This window comes from Arvicola amphibius, chromosome 7 (assembly GCF_903992535.2).
Source record: "Arvicola amphibius chromosome 7, mArvAmp1.2, whole genome shotgun sequence".
Classification (NCBI taxonomy): Eukaryota; Metazoa; Chordata; class Mammalia; order Rodentia; family Cricetidae; genus Arvicola; species Arvicola amphibius.
Genome location: NC_052053.1, coordinates 119473486 through 119482285, shown reverse-complemented (window position 1 = coordinate 119482285; position 8800 = coordinate 119473486).

The following is an 8800-nucleotide window of genomic DNA, read 5'->3' as shown; positions in this document are numbered from 1 at the left end:
GCGCTTGTTCTAGCGGGAGTGGTCACATCCTTGAGGCGGGTCCTTTCCCTGTCAGGCCCTCTGACCTCCAGCTCCTGGAGAAAACTCTGGCCAGGCGTGTTTGTGAGGAGGACTTGTGAAGAACATAAAGAGCCCTTTGTTTTTCAGAGCAAATCATGTGGTTTTTGTTGCTATTAATCTAGGCACAAAGGGAAGTTTATGTGAGAAAATAATTATTGAACATTTTGTGCTTTGCAAATGTCAATAGAGTTTTTTTTTTCCATTTCCAGAATCACCAGAGTCTTAACCTCTCACACTGGTGATTTTTGGCCCTCTCTATAATGTCCCCTCTCTTTTTCTCGTCTGTCTTTGGCTTTTGTTTTTTTGAGCAGGGTTCCATTGTTGTGTTACAGCTCTGGGGGGCAGTTAGGAGCCAAGAAATACCTCAGTCACACTGTACAACAAACCTCACACGAGAGATGTGTGGGAGGGAAGAACCGAGGAGGGTGGCTGCCTCTGCTCAGTCGTGCAGCAAGAGAACTGAGCAGAAGACAGGGTTTGTATAGGGTTTTGAGGGGAAGGGTTCCCAGGGTGCAGATTGGTGGGATTTCAAGTTCAGAGTTTGGACTTTCTACTGTGTAGATTGAGGGCTGGGTCCAGCCATGAGGGCAGCTAGAGTGTTCTGTAGGTAGAACCTGGCAGTTGGAGGTACTCAGGGGAGAGGCCTGGCTACTCTTATGCCTTGAGGAGTTTACACTCATAGCTCAGATTTGCCTCAAACCACTTTGTTGATCAAGGCTGGCCTTGAACTCGTGATCTCTCTGTCTCTACCTCCCAGATGGTGGGATAATAAGTGTGTGTGTGTGTGTGTGTGTGTGTGAGAGAGAGAGAGAGAGAGAGAGAGAGAGAGAGGGAGGGAGGGAGGGAGGGAGGAGAGAGGAGAGAGGTATGTCAGAGGCCAGAGGAGAGCTTTGGATCCTTTGGTCCTTTGGACCAGAAGTTATACGCAGTTGTAAACAGCCCAGCATGGGTGCTGAGAACTTGCAGCTTAGATCTTCTGGAAGACTAACAAATGTTCATAACTACCAAGCCACCTCTCCAGCTCCCATATCTTTTGTTTTTGTTGTTTACTTCAAACAACCCTGGTTTCAGGATCTCAAACTTTCCTATTCTTTTATTTATTTACGTGTTTTGCCCACACTTGCACAATGACACGCTGTAAGTGTTGCAGTTCTGGAGGGAAAGGCTTCCCCAACAGAAATGTAACAGCTCGGTCTGGGGGGGGGCGACAACGGGACAGGGAGAAGGGGGAGGAGGGGGGAGGGGATGACTACTAAGACGACAGTTTCCCCAGTGCAAGTGTTACAACTCTGAAGGGAAAAGTATCCTAGCAGTCGGCAGCCAAGGAAAACCACAAAGTCACACTGCACAACAAACCTCACACGAGAGGTTGACTGGGAAGGAAAACCCCCAGATGGTGGTGGCCCCTGGTCAGCCCAGAATGTCAGAGAACTGAGCAGAATGCAGGTTTATATGGGACTTTTTGGGGGGTGGAGTTTTCCAGGGTGGCCTGGGATTGGTGAGATTTTGTGGCCTGACCTTGGGGCAAGCTCAGGGATTGGTAGAATTCTGGCTTCTATCTTGGACTTGGGGTCCTGTCAGGGTCTGAGTGTTCTTTCCCTGGCCCTTTACCCTACACGTGCCACAGCACGTATGGAAGACAGTCTAACTTTTGGGAGGAGTTGGTCTCAGGGACTGAGTGCAGGTCTTCAGTCTTGGTAGCAAGCACCTTTACCTCCTGAGCCATCTCACCAGGATTTAAAAGATTTCTATTTTACATTTATTTTGTGTGTGTGTGTGTGTGTGCTGCACAATGTGGAGGTCAGAGGATGACTTTCAGGAGTTAGTTCTGTCCTTCCATCATGTGGGTCCAGGAACTGAACGCGAACGGTCAGGCTTGACATCTGGCACCTTTACGGACTGAACATTTCACCAACCCAGGATTTCAAACTTTTAAGTTCATCCCTGGAACCACAGCCTTGTTACCTGTTTTACTCCCTCATCACAACTGCCAGCTCTTGGCCAGTTTTCTTGAGGTTTATTTTATTTGTATGTGATTTTCCGTCTGTGTGCGTGTGTGGGTGCTCTCTGATCACTGGAGCTGGACTTACAGGCTGTTGTGAGCAGCCAGTGTGGGTGCTGGGAACTAAGCTGCTTCCCTGGGTAGAACAGCGAATGCTTTTAACCATCTCCTGACCTTGACCAGATCTTCAGCCTAGTCTCTCTAACCTTGTAAATTTCTTCTTCCTACCCACTTCTGAGGGGTCACCTGATCGCCCCGCCCTCTCAAATCATTTGTGTGGCTGCCGGCTTCAATCCCAGCAGGGTCTTTCATTCACCTCACCTGTAGAGCGTTTTTTCAATTCCAGGCCTGATTTCCAGTAGCCAAATTTCACTTCCTTCACTATTTACCATACTGGTAGTATTGCTGGGAAGGCCGTGAGCTTGTGGTGTCAGACACCACTCTAAATTGGAGGACCTGCTTGTCTTCTCAGTTCCTGAAGGTGCTCTCCCAGTCTTCCAACTCTTAGATTGAAAATTGACTCACTGGGTGAGCCTCTGTCAGCAGCCAGGGAAGAAAGTAGGCGGGCTATAGCTGTATTTCTCCAGCTGTAATGGGTCGAGAGTGACCTAGGGATGGAGCTAACTGCAAATGCTGGTTCCAGCTAGAGGTATAGCTGCATATTAGCGTGTGTGCATAACCCTGGCCACAGTCCCTAACACCAAAGAAAAATGAGCTCTCATTCCGGAAGAGTACCCCTGGTGATGCTAATACTACAGTTTATATAATCTAAGGAGAATGGACCTCAGTGAGCTCCAAGATTGTATTAATTACATTTTGAAATTACATTTGAGTAGTGTGTGTGTGAATGTGTGAGAAAACCACTCAGTTGTCATCCTCAGGAAGACTATAAACTTCCTTCATTGCAGGGGCTTGCGTTGGCCTGGAACTCAGTGAGATTGAGAGACCAGTGAGCCTCCAGGATCCTCCTGTGTCTGCCTCTCCAGTGCTCGGATTACAAGTGCTTGACAGGCATATTTACTTTGGTTCTGGAGATGATATCCCGATCCCTATGTTCCCGAGGCAAGCACCACTGACTGCGCCATCTGTCCAGCCCCTGTTTGGAGTTTCTCTTACAGAAGTGCATACTCTACCTCTGAATTATGACTGCTTTTGTTAAAGTGATCATAGGATTGTGTATTGGCTAAGGGGAGCAAAGATGTAATGGGACCCTCTAGACATCAACTAGAAAGAGAAAACTGACAGGAAGAGTGGGAGAACAAACATCCATCTGTCCTGTCAGTTTTTCTCCCTTGCTCCAGAGACACCCTCTGCCCTTTCCCCGACTTCTTACTCCATGTTGATGAGCGTTTGGACGGCCTCCAGGTTAGGCCTATTACAAATAACCCTGCTGGTGACAAATTAATGATGGGGCAGGAAGTTAACATCTGGAAGATGTTGTTTTCTGTTTCCTTTACTTTAGGCCCTCATAGCCTTCACCTACCTAGTTTATCTGTTCAAAGCATATTCCAGTCATGCTACTCTGCTTGCTCAAAAACATTAATGAAGCCAGGCGGTGGTGGCACACACCTTTAATCCCAGCACTCGGGAAGCAGAGGCAGGTAGATCTTTGTGAGTTCAAGGCCAGCCTGGTCTATAAGAGCTAGTTCCATGACAGGCTCCAAAGCTACAGAGAAACCCTGTCTCAGAAAACCAAAAAACAAAAACAAAATCATTAACAAGCTTGTGGTTGTGTTTGAAGCTCAGCCTAGTAAGCATGGAGAGCCCTGGGTGCAACCTCCATTACCACATGAACCAGGTGTAGTAGCACAGACTTGTGATCCTAGCACACAGACACACACAGACACACAGACACACACACACACACACACACACACACACACAGCTTCTGACTCTACATTGGTTCATCTACATGTCTCCCAGAGCAGTTAGGCTGTTTCCTGCCCATAGAAGTGTTTCAGTTATGTTGCTGAACTACTTTGGAGAAGTTGTTCAGAAATGTCTTCCTGATTTTTGCCTCTCAGGCCCACTTCTCCTTTGAGCGAATTCCCCCTTTGCTACTTGGGGTTTTGTATGTGAGCTGGCTGGTCAGAAACTGAGTCTGTGGTGTCTGATGCCTCTCTGACCAAGACATAAGAACTTCTTAGAGCCTGGCATGTTGGTACATACCCATTACTCATGGGACTGTAATTAGATAGAGGCAGGAGAATCACAAGTTCGTGGCCAGCCTCAGCTACATAGCAAATCTGAGGCCGGCCTTGGCTACATGAGGAGGAGAAAACTGGAGCACTCTCTGTCTTTCCTGACTGACTGGATGTTCAAGACGCAGTTCCTAAGCCAGCACTCAGGAGGTAGATGTAGAACGAGGTGTTCACGGCCAGCAAGGCCAGCAAGTTCTAGTGGTCAGGGAGGGAAAAAAACCAAAGGCTTATTTACACATTTTGTTGTTATTGCTGTTGTATGAGATAGCATTTCTCTGTGTAACCGCTCTGACTATCCTGGAACTCTCTTTTGCAGAACAGGCTGGAGTCGAACTCAGAGATCCGCCTGCCTCTGCCTTCCAAGTGCTGGGATTAAAGACGTGCGCCACCACCAAGGCTCATTTCTAAATCAATGAATGAAATACTTGTCTATTGATCAGAAACCTCATTCATTTGCACTCTCCCTCTCCCTCTTTCCAAATATCCCTAGAGGATGTGGTCCTCTGAGCATCGGCAAGGCCACTTTTGTGGTGAGAAAATGGGAATTAGAGGAAGCCAGTTCGGAAACCTCAAAGAAGGGGAAGCGTCTCTAGGCTGAAGGGAAGGCTGCTGAGTTTTATTTCCTCTTTGCTCTTGACTCTCCTGGTGGTCCCCCACCCACATCCCCCAGTCACAAAACAAGGTCCAGGAAGAACAAGGGAAAATCTAAAAGACTCCCAGTTACAAGGAGCCAGCACAGCTGTGGCAGTCTCAGCGACTGATTGATGTTTGCGGTCCCACAACCCTGTCCATTCACAGGCACAGCTGAGTGGTGTGGGGCAGGGTGGGTAAGCGCTGGCCTCTTCCTAAGTAAGGAAGGCTTTCACTTCTGAACACCAAGTGTGCTCAGGTCTTTGCAGTTCTTGGCTTGGCTTGTTCCTGGGAAGAGAGCAGATTGAGCCTTGTTCACTGGTGCCCATTCCACAAAGAGAAGCTGAGTTCAAATCTAGTAGTAATTGGTTTTGCTTTCAGTGTAGTAGTTAATTGTATTTTGACTTTGCCTTTAGAGATAGGATGCTCCCGTTTGAGAAAAGAAACCACAGTTGTGACCACTAGGTAGTCTGTGGCAAGACTCAGATTCAAACCCTGTGTTTCTAATTCTCCTGAGCACTCTCAAAGCCCAGGACTTTGCTTCTGTCTTCCTGCCTTGCTTTTCAAGGACCTGTTCTCTCTAGCTCTGAATGGCTTCCGGTGTTATGCCTAAGGGGAAGCTGTGTGTCACAAGCCACCAACGGTTCAGACTAAACCAGCTGGGGTCTTCCAGTATCTGGGCAGATCTTTGAGACTTCTCAAGGAATTCACAATTTCCTTGGCTTCCAGAAACTTCAGCTGAGCACTGGGTCTTCATTTAAGGCAGTTTGGAAAAAGAAGAGGAACATCAGAAGTCTAAGGTGATTATAGTGAAGTTGTTATAGCTAAAAACCAAGGGTGAGTAGCAAGGTCTCAGCTGTGTAGAGGGGACGGTGGGTGGTTATGATTAAATGCCTTTGGAATTAAGCCAATACAAGTTTATTCCCTTTCAAATCAAAGAAAAGCATTTTTCATTTTTGGTAAATGCTGAGAGCATCCAGGCGCAGAATCATATTGACTGGTCAGGAAGGGGATGGCACCGAGGGAAGTAACAGTACCTGAGTGTCTGTAGACACAGTATTGGACCCCCAGGAGTCGAGAGGGCAAGAGGGCCACTCTGAATATCATGGGCAAGGGGAACTGGGGACACTGCTCTAGTAGAATCCTGACAGGTAGGAGTTTGAAGACTTTGTGAATAAAAATATAATGAATTTGGAGTTGGAGAGATAGCTCAAGTGTTAACCCCGGGGTCCTGGGCTCAATTCCCAGCACCCACATGGCCGTTCATAACCCTCTTATGACTCTAGTCCCCACAGATCCAACAACTTCTTCTGGTCTCCTTGGATACTGTGTTCACCCACTGCAGAGACATACATGCAGGCGAAACACTAATACACATGATTTAAAAAAAAATCAAAAACAAAAAACAGTGCAAGTATGAAATGAACTTCCGTTTCAGAATTCACATCCCAGCCCACATCTACTCTCTCGTTTGTCACTGACCTTTGCTCATAGATTATAGAACTGGAATACAGACACATTGCCTTTTCTCCTTTACAATACGGAGTCAGGATTTCTGGACCACTACCTAGCCAAACATAGCTACTGACATGCAGGGAGAACTGCCGGACAGAGACGAACCAGAGAAAGATTGTTTTTAATGGGAAGGTTCGGATAGATTGGTGTCTTCAGGGATCTTCTGGAGAGACTTACTGGTGAAAATCTGGCAAGGGAGCTGGTCAGAGTCCCACCTCCTTCTCCCTGTTCAGACAGGGTTGTTGCATCCCCAGCTTTTTAAGGGGAACCCCAACTCTCCTAAGCTATCTAACTGTTTGTGTGTGTGTGTGTGTGTGTGTGTGTGTGAACTCACAAGGCATTGTGTCTTAACAGCTGATGATATCACAAGGAACCACAGACCTCATTCTTCCTTACTCCCTGCCTCATTGAAGCTACTGGGAGTGTATTTTAAGTAGTGGACTTTTTGCGTATGGAGGTAGGCGGGAATGAGGTTGTGTTAGGGAATGGCAGGAATAGGGCTCAGGGTCTTACACACAATAGATAAATTAGTCTTCACTGAGCTATAGACCCCATTAAGGGCCCAATTCTTGCCTTACATTTGAATGCCGTGTGATTCAGTATGTCACTGGGAAAGTGACACCGCCACTTTGTACCTTGGCCTTGTGGGGTAACCCCTATCTTCCACTTTCTTCTATCCCCAGGGAGAGTAAGGGCCTGGCCAAATGGAGCCCCCACCCCGAAAATTTTCCAAGACTCACGAGATGTCAAATCATCTCTAAAATTTTTCAAAAACCCAGAAAGTCATTTCAAAAGTCTGACTTGGTAGCCTTGCAGGGAGGAAGAGCAAACTTTCCATCCAGACAGCAGGTCTGCCCCCTAGGCTTGTGCGAAAGCCACACAACTGTTGCTGCCCAGGCTCCACTGGCAGCTCCGAGCCAGGGGAAATCCACTGGCCTGAGAAGGTTAGCTGCTGCCCAAGGCACGCATCGTGAAGCCTGCGTCCAGGGGATTTCCCTTCGCGATGGAATCGGCAGAGTTTCATCTTTCTGAAAGATTTCCCAGAGGAATCCATTTGACTGTGTGGAAAAATCTCAAATGTGGATTTCTCATTTAGTCACAAATAAAGAAAAATAAACATAATTCTGAGCAGTGAGAATGTATCTTCTACGAGTGGTCTAATGCTTGCTGCATGCTGGGACCTCGTTGATTTGCAACCAGACTGCTGAGTAGAACAGATGTGGCCCTGCCTCATCTACACTGTGTCCCATTCTAGCTGCCAGCGTCTGTACTGAAAATAAAGGTGCTTTCTTTAAGGAAGTATCCTAATATGTTAAAGCATACCACCCCAAATCACATGTGTCTCTTTCTCGGCCTAGTTAAATGCAGCCACACCATAAGAGATCAAGGTTTGTTTGAATCTGTATAATCTCATGACCTGAAGGGTGTGTGATTTGAAACATACCACCATTACAAGGGGATGAAAATCTAGTCGTGTCTACGTGGGAATCAGACTTAGGGCTAGGAAAACATCGCTCTGCTGTTACACTTCTCTCTACAGTTTTCAGTTTGGTATACCAGTCATTTATTGAACTACTGTGAGCCCCATCCTGTTCCAGGAATAGTAGAGGATACAGAGGTAGCCAGGCTTTGCTCTGCCAAACTGCTGAAGCCTAGACATACAGCTCTTTGAGTTAAACCATATAGCTGCCAATATTTCAGTCCCAGATGGCCTGCCTGGACTGGACATGCAGTTCAGTGTTGAGTGCTTACCTAGCGTCTGTGAGACCCCAGGTTCAACCTTCACCAACACCAAAACTAAACCAACAGGCTCTCTGGCAGCAGTGCATAGATATCAAAAGTGTCTATACGCCAGCTAGATCCCTTGTTTAACTGTGCAGTGACCGACACTGAGAAGTGAGGGCGGTGGTATCCAGTGCTCCGAGGATGGTCAAAGAGCCAAGATTTCAACAGTTGCCGTGCATACAAAACCTGCATGTGACTGCTTAGTGCGGAGTTAGCCCAGCACAGGTGGCACAGTTGTGATCCTAAGCGAAGAATCCCTTGAGTTCCTATCTTGTACATTTCTAACCACAGAGATGCCAGATGATTTCAGAGCCATCCGGTTCTCATTCTTCCAAGACAAAGTTCCTCTGATTTTCCTTGACCAATGTTATTGGCAGTCTGTTAAACACCCAAAGCATGGATTAGTCTTCTCACCTGTTGTCTTTACTGTGAGCTGAATATGGTTAGGCACACTCTTTTGTGCTTTTTGAAATAAGTTTTCTTGAGGATTCAAGCCAATAAAAGATATGAATCTATGCAGTGGACAGAAAGGTTGAAAGACAACTGGCAGAGGTGGGCTTCAGTGAGAGGGGACAGACCTCAGGGAGTGACCAGGCAGTGGAGGGCG